Below are 17,373 nucleotides of genomic sequence, written 5' to 3' on the forward strand. Positions count from 1 at the left end.
CAAAGGGTGCCAATGATTCTAAAATTAAACAGGGATTGTATGGAAGGAGGGGGGGGGGGTTGTTGTACCACCTGGAACCTTGTGAAATTATAAAACAATTATAATAATTCGGCTCTACACAACATCGCAATTACACAAATTATAAATCGCATTGGAAAATTGGAAAATCAGTAAGGACAGCTAGAAAAGGGGGAACTAAGCTCAAAGTGCTGAAGGGGAGGTCATTGAATTATCAGAGTTTGCTTTACAGGAGATCAAGAGTGGTAAACAAGGAACAACAGTGACTCACCAAAGCACATGGCTTGTACAGGGCACCCTTTTCAGGAGACAGTCAGATAATTATAGCACTTTAATTTTCAAGCACCTCACCCTCACTATTATAGTGAGACGAGTAGCCCTCCTCGCTAAGTCCATTGAACACTATTTCCTCATTATTTTAAATATTATATGTAATGATATTTGATGGGCAGCACGGTAGCACAGTGGTTAGCACTGTTGCTTCACAGCGGCAGGGCCCCAGGTTCGATTCCCGGCTTAGGCCACCGTCTGTGCGGAGTCTGCACGTTCTCCCCGTGTCTGCGTGGGTTTCCTCCGGGCGCTCCGGTTTCCTCCCACAAGTTCCAAAAGACGTGCTTGTTAGGTGAATTGGTCATTCTGAATTCTCCCTCAGTGTACCCGAACAGGCGCCGGAATGTGGCGACTAGGGGCTTTTCACAGTAACTTCATTGCAGCGTTAATATAAGCCTACTTGTGACAATAATAAAGATTATTATTATTAGCATGTATTTTGTTAAATACTTCATGGAATGATTTGTTCCTGAGGGACTTTCGAATATCTGTTTTAGCACGAGTGGGTCTTCTTCAGTAAGGCAGTTGGCAAAGACACTGCCCAGACTACTACCAATCCACACAGACCGGTTCCGCCCCGATAGAAATCTCTGTCTGGGGTGAGTTAGCTAACCTCAGCCTTGGTACCTTGCTAGCATGCATTGATTGGCCTCAGCTCTCTCAGGGTCAGGGAAGGGGCAGTCGTGGGGCCAAGGTTTGTTTCGACCGCTGTCCAGCCATTCCTGCGGGTAGCAACGTCCACACGCCCCAGAAGTGAATGTTGTGAGCGGAGCTTTGCCAACACGGGCAGTACCTTCAAGAAACAGAGAGAACTCCGCGTTCGTTGCTCAAAATGTAAATCAGCACAAATTCCAGAATGAACAAAACACTCATCCCTGGCTGGTCTCCGCTTGCCAGCCGAACACAATCCGAAAACCCGATCGCTGTGTCGGCACGTGGAATATTTTTCCACAAAGGCATTTCTTTTCAATTCATTGGGCCGGCGTTTGTTGCCCATTCCAAATTGCCCTCATGGTTTGCGAGGCCATTTCAGAGGGCATTTAAGAGTCAACCACATGGCTGTGGATCTGGAGTCACATGTAGGCCAGGCCAAGTAAGGACAGCGATTTCCCACCCGAATCGGCTTCAACATACAATCTTAGAATTTACAGTGCAGAAGGAGGCCATTCGGCCCATCGAGTCTGCGCCGGCCCTTGGAATGGGCCATCGAGTCTGCGCCGCCACTTAAGCCCACACCTCCACCCTATCCCCATAACCCAGTAACCCCACCCAACCTTTTTGGAAACAAAGGGCGATTTGTCATGGCCAATCCACCTCACCTGCACGTCTTTGGACTGTGGGAGGAAACCGGAGCACCCGGAGGAAACCCACGCACACACGGGGAGAACGTGCAGACTCCACACAGAGACCCAAGCCGGGAGTCGAACCTGGGACCCTGGAGCTGTGAAGCAGCAGTGCTAAACACAGTGCTACCGTCCTGCTAGATTTTTCTTGAATTCAAATTCCACCATCTGCTGTAGTGGGATTTGAACCTGGGTCCCCAGAGTCTGGGTCCCCCAGACCTGGGTCCCCAGAGTCTGGGTCCCCCAGACCTGGGTCTCCGGATCACCAGTCCAGTGACAATATCACTGCACCATCACCTCCTCTCAGGAAATAATTGTGACATTTTCAAAAGGCTGTTTGCCAGTGACCACCAGTGACTTGCCTGGATGTGACCACCCCTCCTATTATTTTTTAATTTAGAGTGCACAATTTTTTTTTCCAATTAAGGGGCAATTTAGCATACCCAATCTACCTATCTTACACATCTTTGGGCTGCACAGTGGTTAACACTGCTGCCTCACGCGCCAGGGACCCGGGTTCAATTCCAGCCTTGGGTGACTGTGTGTGTGGTGTTTGCACGTTCTCCCCGTGTCTGCGTGGGTTTCCTCCCAAAGTCCAAAGATGTGCGGGTTAGGTGGATTGGCCATGCTAAATTGCTCCTTAGTGTCCAGGGATGTGCGGGTTAGGTTAAGGGGTTATTGAGGTAGGGCAGGGGAGTGGGATTGGGTGCAGTACTCTTTCAGAGGGTCGGTGCAGACTCGATGGCCTCCTTCTGTACTGTAGGGATTCTATTCTATTCTATGATTGTACGACACGGGGAGAATATGCAAACTCCACAGGGACAGTGACCCGGCACGGGATCAAATCTATGTCCATGGTGCTGTGAGGATACACCACCATCCCGCCACCCTACTCTTCCTATTTGGCCTTGGCAAAATTCGCAGCCAGGCCCACGGGCAGGTGCAACGTCCTCTTGGTACTTGACTTTGGAGACCATCAAAAATAGCCCCAGTCCTCTCCTCATCTGAGAAGATCTCAATACTCCCCACCAACTCTCTTCTCACACGAACACATACGCACTCACACATACACACACACACACACACACTTAAGCTTACATACACTAAAGCACATATACACGAGCACACACACTCTCACATACATATCTGGTTGGCACGGTAGCACAGTGGTTAGCACTGTTGCTTCACAGCTTTAGAGTCCCAGGTTCGATTCCCGGCTTGGGTCACTGTCTGTGCGGAGTCTGCACTTTCTCCCCGTGTCTGCGTGGGTTTCCTCCGGGTGCTCCGGTTTCCTCCCACAAGTCCCGAAAGACGTGCTTGTTAGGTGAATTGGACATTCTGAATTCTCCCTCTTGTGTACCCGAACAGCTGCCGGAATGTGGCGACTAGGGGATTTTCACAGTAACTTCATTGCAGCGTTAATGTTGTGGAGAATATATAATTACTGATAATTCACCAGTGCACTGTATTATGTTATGTTATGTTATTAACCCTGTGGGCTCCACCTATGGGCCACTGTGTGGCTTCACCCACAGGGGGATATGTTGGGGCATGTACGGGCTCCGCCCATGGCACCACCACTTTAGAGGAAGTATGCGAGCAGCTGACCTGCGGGGCCGCCTTCAGTATTGTACCGGTCGCAGGCAGGCACAGTTCTAAGCTGATTAAAACCACGGTTTACTTCTCCACGTGTCTTTGAGTGAATTGATGGTCACATCAAATGTAAGTCTACTTGTGACACTAATAAAGATTATCATTATTATTATTATATAGACACACACACACATGAGCACACGCACTCAAGCATACACACACGAGGACACACATACATGAGCACATGCTTGTACCTCCTTCTCTCTCACTGCAGCGAGAACCAAAGCAAATTATTTTCCTTAACTAGGAGCACTGAGACCAATTACAGTGGCCAAAGCTCAGCCTGCGTTTTAACCAGGGGCAACAAGGAGGGTTAATGACCAAATTACATGTTTTAAACAGCTGCCTCGCCACTGTCAGTTCTGATTATTTGATTCTCTGGAAAGGACGGGGGGGGGGGGGGGGGGGGTGAAATTGAAGGTTTTAAATAACAGCATGACCCCCTCTAGAGAGCTCGGTATCTCCAAAGCCCATTTGAAGCACATTTCGATGTGCTCCATCCAGGAGCTTGAAGCAGCAGCAGGCGCTATCGTGGCGCTGTGCAATGGCAGGTGCTCTCGAAGACGTGGTTATGGCAACAAAATAAATGATGGATAATTGCTTTTGTGACAACTTAGCAATTAAATTACACTCAGCCGAATAACATAATGACAATTTGTTATGCTCTAGCGGGCACTAACACACCAATCATAATTAAATGCAATGACTGAAATAGCAAGCAGCTCTATACAGCAACTAAAACCCAATTCCCTCTCCACCAAACATTATACGCACAGACTTGATTTTAATTTCTTCAGCATAATAGCATTATTTCACAGAGGAATTAGTTGCGGGGACCAGTTCAGAGTTTTTTCTTTTCTCAATGTGAAGTGCATGTTATGGGAGCATTTGTGGTGAGTGTTACAAAGCACTTGATACCACTCAATTTTCCAGGAGTTTGGAAAGAAGAGCTTCCAACAGCAGGAAAAAGGTTGGCGGTGGGGGTTGAGGGAGGGGGGGGGTGTTGGGGGGGGGGGGGTCTCATTTCCAAGTCAAACTCTCGTGGGTTCCATTCCAGTGCCGCAGAATTCAGCACAACTTATGGGCCATTGCTCGCAGAGCAGTGCTGAGGGTGCGCTGCACTGTCCGAGGCGCAGTCAGTCAGACGAGGCTGTCTCTTACCCTCTCACGTGCAAGAGGTTGATAAGAAATTTGGGGCGGCACGGTAGCACGGTGATTAGCATTGTTGCTTCGCAGCTCCAGGGTCCCGGGTTCGATTCCCGGCTTGGGTCACTGTCTGTGCGGAGTCTGCGCGTTCCCCCCGTGCCTGCGTGGATTTCCCCCGGGTGCTCCGGTTTCCTCCCGCAGTCCAGAGATGTGCGGGTTAGGTGGATTGGCTGTGCTAAATTGCCCCTTAGTGTCCAAAAAGGTCATGTGGGGTTACTGGGTTATGGGGATAGGGTGGAGGTGTGGGCATATATAGGGTGATCTTTCCAAGGGTCGGTGCAGACTCGATGGACCGAATGGCCTCCTTCTGCACTGTAAATTCTATGATTCTACGAAAGGACCTCGTGGCATTATTTTTGGAAATGGGCCACACCCTGGCTAATATTGAGCACTCCACCAATGTTACTGAAGGAAACGGCCTTGCACGGACATTAACCAGATTGCTTGTTGACGGGAGCTTGGAGGTGAATTGAGATGTTTGCGAGATTATTGAGAGTTTTATAAGGTTCTTGGTGAACTGGAGCTCATAGTTGCCATCAGAGTAAGCGTGCAATACACTCCAGCAGCCCGCACCGACTTACAAGTAAAAGCAACTGATTGCCACAAATTATATTTCAAGGGCGTCTCAGTTGGGAAGCATTTTGCTTTGGGGTGAGATGCTGGTCGATGTTAGTGTTTTTAAAGTGTTTCTTGTATATCAGTAGATCTCCCATCACCTTGCTTGCGGATAGCCTGGGACAGAGTTCAACGGTTTCGCTCCCAATCTCTCCTGTCCCTTTAGGTCACTCCCCAAACACACTCTGGAGCACTCCGGCTAATTGTAGATACTTGTGGACCAGTGAGGCGAATCAGCAGCCAATACATTTCAGGTTCGGGCATCCTCTTTGTTAACACCATTGCATCCTGGAATGATATGTGAATTCAAGCGTGTGAACGAAAAGGGCAAGATCATAGAAAGATAAAGTAGAGATAGATAGGTAAGATATAGAAAAGGGGCAGATTCTCTGACCCTCGGCCGGGTTGAAGAATCGCCGGGGGGGCGGCGTGAATCCCGCCCCGTCGCAGGCTGCCGAATTCTCCGGAGCCGGGGTTTTGACGAGCTCGGGAATTGCGCCGCGCGGTCGGCGGCCGCTGACGGTGGCCCCCCCGGCGATTCTCTGGCCGGCGATGGGCTGAGCGGCCGCCCGTTTTCGGACGGTCCCGCCGGCGTAAATCAAACCAGGTCGGTACCGGCGGGACCTGGCTCTACGGGCGGCCTGCAGAGTCCTTGGGGGGGGCGCGGGGGGATCTGGCCCCGGGGGGGTGCCCCCACGGTGGCTCGGCCCGTGAACGGGGCCCACTGATCCGCGGGCGGGCCTGTGCCGTGATAGCACTCTTTCTCTCCGCGTCGGCTGCTGTCAACCTCCGCCTTGGCCGGAGCGGAGAAGAACCCCCCCTGCACATGCGCTGGGATGATGCCACCACACACTGGCGCTCCCGCGCATGCGCCAACTCGCGCTGGCCGGCGGAGGCCCTTCGGAAGGAGTAATGTGACAAGGAAGTCTTCAATGAATGGCCTGACACTGGGAAGTTCAGGGGAACAAAGGGACCTTGGCATATTTGTCCGTAGATGTCTGAAGGCAGAAGGACAGGTTAATACGGTGGTGAAAGGCAGAGGGACACTTGCCTTCCTCAATCGGTCATAGATTAAAAAAGCGGGGAGGTCACGTTGGAGTTGTATAGAACGTTGGTGAGGCCACAGCTGGAGGGCTGTGCGCAGTTCTGGTCGCCACATTATAGGAAGGATGTGATTGCACTGGAGGGGATGCAGATGAGATTCACCAGGATGTTGCCTGGGACGGTACACTTAAGTTATGAAGAGAGGTCGGACAGGCTTGGGTTGATTTCTCTGGAGCAGAGCAGACTGAGGAGCGACCTGATCGAGGTGGACAAGATTATGAGGGACGTGGACAGGGTGGATAGGGAGCAGCTGTTCCCCTGAGTTGAAGAGTCAGTAATGGGGGGGGGGGGGGTACACAAGTTCAAGGTGAGGGGCAGGAGATTTGGGGGGGATCAGAGGGAGATGACGGCCTGGAACGCACTGACTGGGTGGGTGGTAGAGGCGGGTTGCCTCACATCCTTTAAAAAGTAGCTGGATGAGCACTTGGCTCGTCACAACATTCAAGGCTATGGACCAAGTGCTGGCAAATGGGATTAGGTCGGCAGGTCAGGTGTTTTCCATGTGTCGGTGCAGACTCGACGGGCAGTAGGACCTCTTCTGCACTGATTATTCTGTGATGTATATAAGATAATAAGATATAGATAAGCTGTAGAAAAGATATGGATAAATCAATACGATAAAGGGGAATTATATATATCGATAATATGTAGATAAGGGGCGAGATTCTCCGTTTCTGAGACTAAGTGTTGACGCCAATGCAGAATTCATGGACTTTCAAAACAGCAAAACTGGCGCCGTAGTTGGACCGATTCTGCAACTGTTGAGGGTCCAGGACAGGCACCACATGGAACACAATCGATTCCCAGGAGAAATGGTGCCGGATTCGCTGTGTCCGCGATTGACACTCAGGACGCTGACAAGCTGCATACATACTGCACTCCCCACACACGCCATCCCAGACAACAAGATGGCAGCGAGGGGAGCGGTCCCGAGGTTTACCGATGCCGAACTGGAGACCCTCCTAGACGCGGTGGAGGAGAGGTGGATGACCCTGTACCCGGCCCGGGCAGGAGGCTGCCAGCCATTCGCCGTGCCTGGGCGCAAGTGGCAGAGGCCGTCAACATCGTGGGAAACACTGTCCGGCCCGGCCTGCAGTGCAGGAGGAAACTGCACAACCTCCTCAGGGCAGCCAGGGGGAGTAGGCAACACTGTGCCCCTGGCACTAACCCCCGTCCCACACACCCATTACCCGAACCCCCTTCCCAACCCGGAGGGCGGCCGAACCCCCACCCTGCACCACATGCCAGCACCCCTACCAGCCGCCATGGCCGGGTGCCTGGTCACCGAGGCCACCAGCTGCTCACCCCCTGGGCTGCATGCGTCGGACTGTCTAACGCTGTTGTTTTCTGTTTGCCCCCCAGGAGAAGGTCGCGCACAACCACTGGGAGCAGGAGAAGACAGCAGGGGGACCGCAAGACCAGCGGCCCCTCACTGTGGCAGAGCGGAGAGGCCTGAATGTGGTCGGCGGGTCGGAGGAAAGGTGAGGAAGTGAGAGCCCGCTTAGTTGCAGTTCCCTGTGACACTTGTGTCAACTCCCCCCCCCCCCCCGCCCCCCCAAACCCAGTACCACCCCCACACCACCCTCACCTCAACATGACCCCCCACCCACACCACCCTCAGGACTGGCAACGCCAGGTGGCGGGGGGGGCCTCAGGAGGGAACTCCCCTCGCACCCCCATCCCACGGAGTAGCTCAGGGGGCCATCGGGCACCCCGAGGGAGGATGCGGTGACGGGGCCCGTGCCCCGTGACTCCCGGAGGGGAGGTGCCGGAACACAGCAGCACCTCGGACTCCTCCCCTCCTGTCCCTGGGACATCTAGTGGGCAGCGGGCAGAACGGGGTGGCACAGGGAGGCATCCGGGACACCCGAGCAGCCTCTGGGCCCAGCCAGGCTTGGCCGCCCCAGAAGTCGGCCGCCAACGGGGACCCAGGTCGCAGGGTGGGAATCACAGCAGGCCGCCTCCACTCCTGCTGTACCATCTGGGGATCCACCTAGATGTAGCATTAGGGCCCGTAAGGCCAGAAAGTTAGGCACCAGTTAAGGTGGCACGGGTGCAGGGCACAGTTTAGATATAGGGGCTAGGCCGCAAACCTGTAATTATTTGTTCACATTAAACACCTGTTACCACTGTTACAACCTGCCTCGGTGCTGTGTCTGATGGGTGGGCTGGCCAGAGGGAGGGTGCGGGATGGGAGGGTGTGGGATGGGGGGGTGGACATTGTGGGTGGGCTGCCCTGCCCCCCCCACCACCACCACCACCACCAGCCCAGGGATCCGGTGGGACCGTGTGATGGAATGGCCAGCTGGCGTGCAGGGATCACCCCAGTGGAAGGTGCTACTGTCTTTCTGAGACAGACGTTGTCAAACGATGTGGAGCAGCAGAGTTCATCGCAGCGCAGGATGTCACCATCCTCCATCTCATGGACCAAACCCGCTGTTACTGCCAACCCAGGGCTCATACCCCATAGTGCGCAGGTATGCATCACGGAGGGAGTTGCAGGCGAGAGGTGGCTGTGGGTGGGGGGGGGTGGTGGGGGGTGGGAGGGAAGGATGGGGTGCGGGGGGGGGGGGGGGTACCCATACGGCTGGTGGTACTCTGCAGAACCAGGGGCCAGGGTGGGTGGGTCAGTGGGTGCACAGCAAGATGGTGGCGGTAATGGCGGTCCATGCCTGGACACCACCCCAGTCCCATGAGGCGTCACCCCGACCGCTCGGCGTGTTCCCCCGTCACCCACTCCCCTCCCCCGTTTCTGGCAGGGCCTCCCCCCACCCCAGCCAGCCGAGCCAGTGTCCAGCCCGGCAGCCCACAGTCGCTCCTCTCTGTGTCCTACCTCCTCTCTCTCCCTCAGCAGCCACAACGCCGGTTCCACGATATTTAAAAGCGCAAGTGAAGCGCGCTGTCGGGAATGCGGCCCATCGGAGTAGGAGAATCGAGGAGACCCCGGAGAGTACCGGGTAGGGCCCACTAATGATAGGCAAACGATGTTTACTGTACGTGCGTTCCAGTACGCATTGGCGCTGCTGTCGAGGTGACGGACAATCTCAATTTGGCGTCAAATCGGTGCCCGCCGCGATTTTGGCGTGGGAACCGATTCTCCGTCCAATCGCATTCCGCGATTCCAGCGTCGGCCAATGGAAAATCCCGCCCAGGATATGGGTGAACTATGGACAAATCGTTAAGATGAATGAAAATCTGGATATGGAATAACTATCGGTAAGATAGAGTGATAAGATAAAGATAGAGATAAGATGGATAAGATGTGAAGAGATATAGCTAGATGGATAAGAAAGAGACAGGGAGTTAAGATATATAAATAAAACTGGCCTCAGTATCCCACACAAGAGGGGACAACATTAAACCTGTGTTTTTATCTCTAACTTGCGAATGCACAGTGTGTGTACACCTGTGTGTGCGTATTTCTATCGAAAGGTATTTCAGAGAAGAGCAGGGAAAGCTCCTGTAGCCATCTGGGCTGGCCACGTCCCGATTATAAAATGGACACTTGCAAAGAATGCAGGGAAAATTGGGCAATACTGAAAAGCAAGCAGGTGCAAGGTCTGTCTGTTGATTAGAGCCTTGGCTCTCAGAGAGGACAGAAACTACTAAGCCATCTACATACTAATGAGCCATCTCCGGGGACAAAAGAGAAACATTTAGATGACCAATGTCAAGGCAGACACCCCGGCGCCAGAGGAGACTCAAATAAAGCAGACCAACGGTCACCTAGGACATGCCCAGCAACCAGGGAACCCATCCCTCTATTGGAGGAAGATGGATACGAATGATTGGGAAAGGCCCAATTAATTGAGGCCAAGTTCAAGGCCCGCCCAAAAGCACACGAAGCCCTTTTAGGTATAAAAGGTATTCCCCAAGAGAGAATCTTTCTTCTTTGGCCTTGGCTCTCAGCGAAGAGAGAGACCAGCCGAGCAGCTACGCCAGACCAAGTAATTCCCAAGTCAATGCACGCTATGAGATAGATGCGCCTAGTTGCTATCCTGTAAACAGCTCAACCCAGCAGCCTCAGAACTGAGCAACGGCCATTGTTCCTCTGACTGAGTGGGCACCCAAAGCTAAGTATAGGCTTTAGTAATAGTGATAGTTTAGTTTTTAGAGTTTATGCATGAGTAGATTTGACTGTGTGTAAATAAATGAGCATTGCTTTTGAACTTACTAACTGGTGTATCGAGTCTTTGATCAGTATTCTGTTCTGAACCTTGTGGCGGTGTCGAAAGATACCTGCCGACTCTTGAGCAAACGTAATTAAACAGAGCCAAATTAAGAGACAACACCAAAGAGAGCAACATTCCACCCAGTCTCCTGCGACTGCATTGATCTCTCAACCAGGATCACCGAAAGCAGGTTAGTTGTACATTCGTGTTTGTGGGAGCTTCCTGTGCAAGAAATTGGCTGCCGTGTTTCTGACATTGCAATAACGACGGCATTTCAAAAAAGGTACCCCGTCGGTTGTAAAGCGACGCGCTGGGGATGGGAAAGATGCTATATAAATGCAAGGCATTTTTTTTTTCCTTCGCCTTTATCCATTGTCCAAGGCTAGACTAATCTCATCTGCGCGCCAGCTTCCAGTGTCCGGTGAATTGTGGGCAGTTGCTGCTGATGACGGCCGGTCAGTACCTCTCCACTCGAAGATCCATGTTCGCAGACCCCTCCTTTGTGTTAGGTTGCGGCCACTGAAACGAGTGGGTCGCTATCCAGGTCTCAGGGGCAAAAATCACAACAACATTCCTAATTAGCAGGCAACCTGTGTAACCCACTTCAGAAGGCAAGGTCAGAGAGGTGCAGGAAGGAGCGATTAATATTTTGTAGCTACTCAGACAGCATGGAAACGCAGCTAGTTCGAAATGAATATTAATATTAAATTCATATGCAGTCTTCCACCGTCCGCCTCCAATCATAACCACAGCCTGGGTCGGCGAGTTGGCATTTTGAATTTAAAGGTATTTATTGTGAAGCGGTCAGATACAAAGGTTGCCCGGGTCACTGTCCGTGTGGAGTTTGCACATTATCCCCGTGTCTGCGTGGGTCTCACCCCCACAACCCTGCAGGTTAGGTGGATTGGCCACGCTAAATTGCCCCTTAATTGGAAAAAAAGTAATAATAATTGGGTATTCTAAATTTGTATTAAAAAAAGAAACAAAAGTTGAAAATAAACCATGGGGGCTGATATGTTTGGATCCAGTATTTTAAATAGGCTTCCAACAATTAACTGATTGAAAATCACATGGGGATTAACCGCTTATACGTCACATTGTGGAAAATCTGAGCGGATGCAGTGGGCAGCGACTGGAGTTAAAGTTCTTCGAATTTACAGTGCAGAAGGAGGCCGTTCAGCCCATTGACTCAGCTCCGGCCCTTGGAAAGAGCACCCCGCTTAAGCCCACACCTCCACCCCATTCCCGCAACCCCACCCAACCCTTTTGGACACTAAGGGTCAATTTAGCACGGCCAATCCACCTAACCTGCACATCTTTGGGCTGCGGGAGGAAACCGGAGCACCCGGAGGAAACCCGCGCACACACGGGGAGGATGTGCAGACTCCGCACAGACAGTCACCCGAGGCCGGAATTGAACCCGGCACCCTGTGAGGTTGCAGTGCTAACCCCTGCCGCCCATTGTTAGCGATGTGGGAAATTGGTGGCATAATGGCGATGTGACTGGACTAGTAAACCAGAGGCCCGGGGGGGGACAGGGACACATGGCAGCTAGTGGAATCGAAATTCACTTAATAACTAATCTGGAATTGAAAGCTTAGGCGGTGGTTTTCCGATGTTTTTTCCAAGTGCTGGTCTCGGGCAAGAAAACCGGAGAGAATCCCGCTATCGGCGAGAAAACACGGCAAGTATTCAAACTCTTTAAGGAAAACATTTTTTTCATGCGTGGCCCCGCTACAAACTTAATCTCTGCCGTGAGTGGAGCGCCATTTAAACGCCACGCCAGCACTCGTTCCAAATCCCATCGGGAGGATGGCAGACAGATAGACAGCGCCATGATTCCCCGAGGGAGCCCTTGGCAAACCTCTGGATGGGGTCGAGCAGAGGCGGCAAACCCTCTACCCTTGATCGGGCAGACATCCAGCCAGCAAAGTGACCCCCCCCCCCCCGCCTGGTAGGCTGAGGGCCAGCTCACTCCGTGAGAGGATGGAACTGCTGCGCAGCCAAGCTAGGTCTGCCGCCTCATGTCTCCCACAGCAGCCCTTAACCCATCACTCAAACCTCCATGGTCAACCTGCTCCCACCCACCTTGAGGGGTCACAGCAATTGAGCCCCCCCCCCCCGTCCCCTTGATCCCCCCGGTAGCTCCTGATCCCCTCACATGTCCCCTCCCACTCATCTCCCACACATGCCAGGCTTCATTCCCATCTGATGTTGTACCACACCCACCTACCCTCTTCCCACCTGTCTGATCGCAGGACAAACTCGAGCACAACAGGTGTGAGCGGGCACAGCCGGCCGCAGTGATGGCAGAGCTTAAGAGCCTCACCCTATTTGAGGAACGTGCCCTTGAACTTGCCGGTGAGAAGCAGGACTGCTCCTGTGCAAAAGCCACGAGTGAAAACCCTCAACACATCCAGCCAGGGCGCAAGCCTCATGTGAATGGTCTTTCTGCTGTACGTATCCCCCTGTCCCACACTAATGCCACCTCCCTTCCATTGCAGGTCAATCAGCAGACCAGCCCAGACCATCGTCACGGTCCCCGGACACCAGAGACCCGGGCAACATTGAGGGGACATCTTCGGAGTCCAGCATTGAAGAGGTCTCCCAGCTGTCACCCGCACCCTCCCCCAGCACAGATACTCGTACCTCGGTGGGAATAAGTAGTCGACAGGCCTCTCATCTGTGAGCACGTCACTCCTGCTGATCCACAGCAGGCAGAGTCCGGAATGTCCCAGGGATTTGGCACTCGGAGGGATGCCGGAGCCCAGGAATCTGCTGACCCCAGGCTGATGACGTGCCCCAGATATACTCGGGCCAGAGAAGCTGGAGCTGCAAAGGCATAATCGCGAGCAACAGGAAGGGATGACTGAATCCCCCCTCGGACAGCAAGGCTGACTGCAGGAGTAGCATCACCTTCTGTCCAAGGGGATGGTGCCGTCACTCCGACGCAGCGGGGCCAACACTGTGAGGGTGGCGCCCGCACTGGAGACGGTGCAGGACGTGAACTCCATGGTGGGGGATGTCCGCTCCGTAGTTCAGGTCAGGACCTCCATGGCTGAAGGTATGAGCTCCATGGTGCAGGGCAGGAGCTCCATGGTGCAGGGCAGGAGCTCCATGGCGGGGCAGGAGCTCCATGGTGGAGGGCAGGAGCTCCATGGTGCAGGGCAGGAGCTCCATGGCAGAGGGCAGGTGCTCCATGGTGCAGGGCAGGAGCTCCATGGTGCAGGGCAGGAGCTCCATGGCTGAAGATATGAGCTCCATGGTGCAGGGCAGGAACTCCATGGTGCAGGGCAGGAGCTCCATAGTGCAGGGCAGGAGCTGCATGGAGCAGGGCAGGAGCTCCATGGTGCGGGGCAGGAGCTCCATGGCGGGGCAGGAGCTCCATGATGATGGCAGGAGCTCCATGATACACGGCAGGAGCTCCATGGCGGGGCAGGAGCTCCATGGCGGGGCAGGAGCTCCATGGTGCTGGGCAGGAGCTCCATGGCGGGGCAGGAGCTCCATGGTGCAGGGCAGGAGCTCCATGATGCAGGGCAGGAGCTCCATGGCATGGGGCAGGAGCTCCATGGCGGGGCAGGAGCTCCATGGCGTGGGGCAGGAGCTCCATGGTGCAGGACAGGAGCTCCATGGTGCTGGGCAGGAGCTCCATGGCGCGGGGCAGGAGCTCCATGGTGCAGGGCAGGAGCTCCATGGCGCAGGGCAGGAGCTCCATGGTGCAGGGCAGGAGCTCCATGGTGCTGGGCAGGAGCTCCATGGCGCGGGGCAGGAGCTCCATGGTGCAGGGCAGGAGCTCCATGGCGCAGGGCAGGAGCTCCATGGTGCAGGGCAGGAGCTCCATGGTGCAGGGCAGGAGCTCCATGGTGGGGCAGGAGCTCCATGGTGGAGGGCAGGAGCTCCATGATGCAGGGCAGGAGCTCCAGGGCTGAAGGTATGAGCTCCACGGTGCAGGACGTGAACTCCATGGTGGGGGATGTCCGCTCCGTAGTTCAGGTCAGGACCTCCATGGCTGAAGGTATGAGCTCCATGGTGCAGGGCAGGTGCTCCATGGTGCAGGGCAGGAGCTCCATGGTGCAGGGCAGGAGCTCCATGGCAGAGGGCAGGAGCTCCATGGTGCAGGGCAGGAGCTCCATGGCTGAAGATATGAGCTCCATGGTGCAGTGCAGGAGCTCCATGGTGCAGGGCAGGAGCTCCATGGTGGAGGGCAGGAGCTCCATGGTGCAGGGCAGGAGCTCCATGGTGGAGGGCAGGAGCTCCAAGGTGCAGGGCAGGAGCTCCATGGCAGAGGGCAGGAGCTCCATGATGCAGGGCAGGAGCTGCATGGTGCGGGGCAGGAGCTCCATGGTGGGGCAGGAGCTCCATGGTGCAGGGCAGGAGCTCCATGGTGCGGGGCAGGAGCTCCATGGCGGGGCAGGAGCTCCATGATGCAGGGCAGGAGCTCCATGATGCAGGGCAGGAGCTCCATGGCGGGGCAGGAGCTCCATGATGCAGGGCAGGAGCTGCATGTTGCAGGGCAGGAGCTCAATGGCGGGGCAGGAGCTCCATGGTGCAGGGCAGGAGCTCCATGGTGCAGGGCAGGAGCTCCATGGCAGGGCAGGAGCTCCATGGCGGGGCAGGAGCTCCATGGTGGGGCAGGAGCTCCATGGTGCAGGGCAGGAGCTCCATGATGCAGGGCAGGAGCTCCATGGCGAGGGGCAGGAGCTCCATGGTGCAGGGCAGGAGATCCATGATGCAGGGCAGGAGCTCCATGGCATGGGGCAGGAGCTCCATGGCGTGGCAGGAGCTCCATGGTGGGGCATGGGCTCCATGGTGCGGGGCAGGAGCTCCATGGTGCAGGGCAGGAGCTCCATGATGCAGGGCAGGAGCTCCATGGCGCAGGGCAGGAGCTCCATGGTGCAGGGCAGGAGCTCCATGGCAGGGCAGGAGCTCCATGGCGGGGCAGGAGCTCCATGGTGGGGCAGGAGCTCCATGGTGCAGGGCAGGTGCTCCATGGCGGGGCAGGAGCTCCATGGCGGGGCAGGAGCTCCATGGCGCGGGGCAGGAGTTCCATGATGCAGGGCAGGAGCTCCATGGCGCGGGGCAGGAGCTCCATGGTGCAGGGCAGGAGCTCCATGATGCAGGGCAGGAGCTCCATGGCGCGGGGCAGGAGCTCCATGGTGCGGGGCAGGAGCTCCATGGCGGGGCAGGAGCTCCATGATGCAGGGCAGGAGCTGCATGTTGCAGGGCAGGAGCTCCATGGCATGGGGCAGGAGCTCCATGGTGCAGGGCAGGAGCTCCATGGTGCGGGGCAGGAGCTCCATGGCGGGGCAGGAGCTCCATGATGCAGGGCAGGAGCTCCATGATGCAGGGCAGGAGCTCCATGGCATGGGGCAGGAGCTCCATGGCAGGGCAGGAGCTCCATGGCGGGGCAGGAGCTCCATGGTGGGGCAGGAGCTCCATGGTGCAGGGCAGGAGCTCCATGATGCAGGGCAGGAGCTCAATGGCGGGGCAGGAGCTCCATGGTGCAGGGCAGGGGCTCCATGGTGCAGGGCAGGAGCTCCATGGCATGGGGCAGGAGCTCCATGGTGCAGGGCAGGAGCTCAATGGCGGGGCAGGAGCTCCATGGCGCGGGGCAGGAGCTCCATGGCGGGGCAGGGGCTCCATGGTGCAGGGCAGGAGCTCCATGATGCAGGGCAGGAGCTCCATGGTGCAGGGCAGGAGCTCCATGGCGGGGCAGGGGCTCCATGGTGCAGGGCAGGAGCTCCATGATGCAGGGCAGGAGCTCCATGGTGCAGGGCAGGAGCTCAATGGCGGGGCAGGAGCTCCATGGCGCGGGGCAGGGGCTCCATGGTGCAGGGCAGGAGCTCCATGATGCAGGGCAGGAGCTCCATGGTGCAGGGCAGGTGCTCCATGGTGCAGGGCAGGAGCTCCATGGTGCAGGGCAGGAGCCCCATGGCGCAGGGCAGGAGCTCCATGGCGGGGCAGGAGCTCCATGGTGCAGGGCAGGAGCTCCATGGTGCAGGGCAGGAGCTCCATGGTGCAGGGCAGGAGCTCCATGGTGCAGGGCAGGAGCTCCATGGCGGGGCAGGAGCTCCATGGTGCAGGGCAGGAGCTCCATGGTGCGGGGCAGGGGCTCCATGGCGCGGGGCAGGAGCTCCATGGTGCGGGGCAGGGGCTCCATGGTGCAGGGCAGGAGCTCCATGGTGCGGGGCAGGGGCTCCATGGTGCAGGGCAGGAGCTCCATGGCGCAGGGCAGGAGCTCCATGGTGCAGGGCAGGTGCTCCATGGCTGAGGGCAGGAGCTACATGATGCAGGGCAGGAGCTCCATGGCTGAGGGCAGGAGCTCCATGGTGCAGGGCAGGAGCTCCATGGTGCAGGGCAGGTGCTCCATGGTGCAGGGCAGGAGCTCCATGGCGGGGCAGGAGTTCCATGGTTGAGGCAGGAGCTCAATGGTGCAGGGCAGGTGCTCCATGGTGCAGGGCAGGAGCTCCATGGTGCAGGGCAGGGGCTCCATGGTTCAGGGCAGGAGCTCCATGGTGCAGGGCAGGAGCTCCATGGCGTGGGGCAGGAGCTCCATGGTGCAGGGCAGGGGCTCCATGGTGCAGGGCAGGAGCTCCATGGTGCAGGGCAGGAGCTCCATGGCGTGGGGCAGGAGCTCCATGGTGCAGGGCAGGGGCTCCATGGTGCAGGGCAGGAGCTCCATGGTGCAGGGCAGGAGCTCCATGGCGCGGGGCAGGAGCTCCATAGTGCAGGGCAGGGGCTCCATGGTGAAGGGCAGGAGCTCCATGGCGCAGGGCAGGAGATGCATGGCACGGGGCAGGAGCTCAATGGCAGGGCAGTAGCTCCATGGGGCAGGGCAGGAGCTCCATGGTGCAGGGCAGGAGTTCCATGGTGCAGGGCAGGAGCTCCATGGCGTGGGGCAGGAGCTACATGGCGCAGGGCAGGAGCTCCAT

The sequence above is a fragment of the Scyliorhinus torazame genome, chromosome 12 (genome assembly GCF_047496885.1).
Source record: "Scyliorhinus torazame isolate Kashiwa2021f chromosome 12, sScyTor2.1, whole genome shotgun sequence".
Lineage (NCBI taxonomy): Eukaryota > Metazoa > Chordata > Chondrichthyes > Carcharhiniformes > Scyliorhinidae > Scyliorhinus > Scyliorhinus torazame.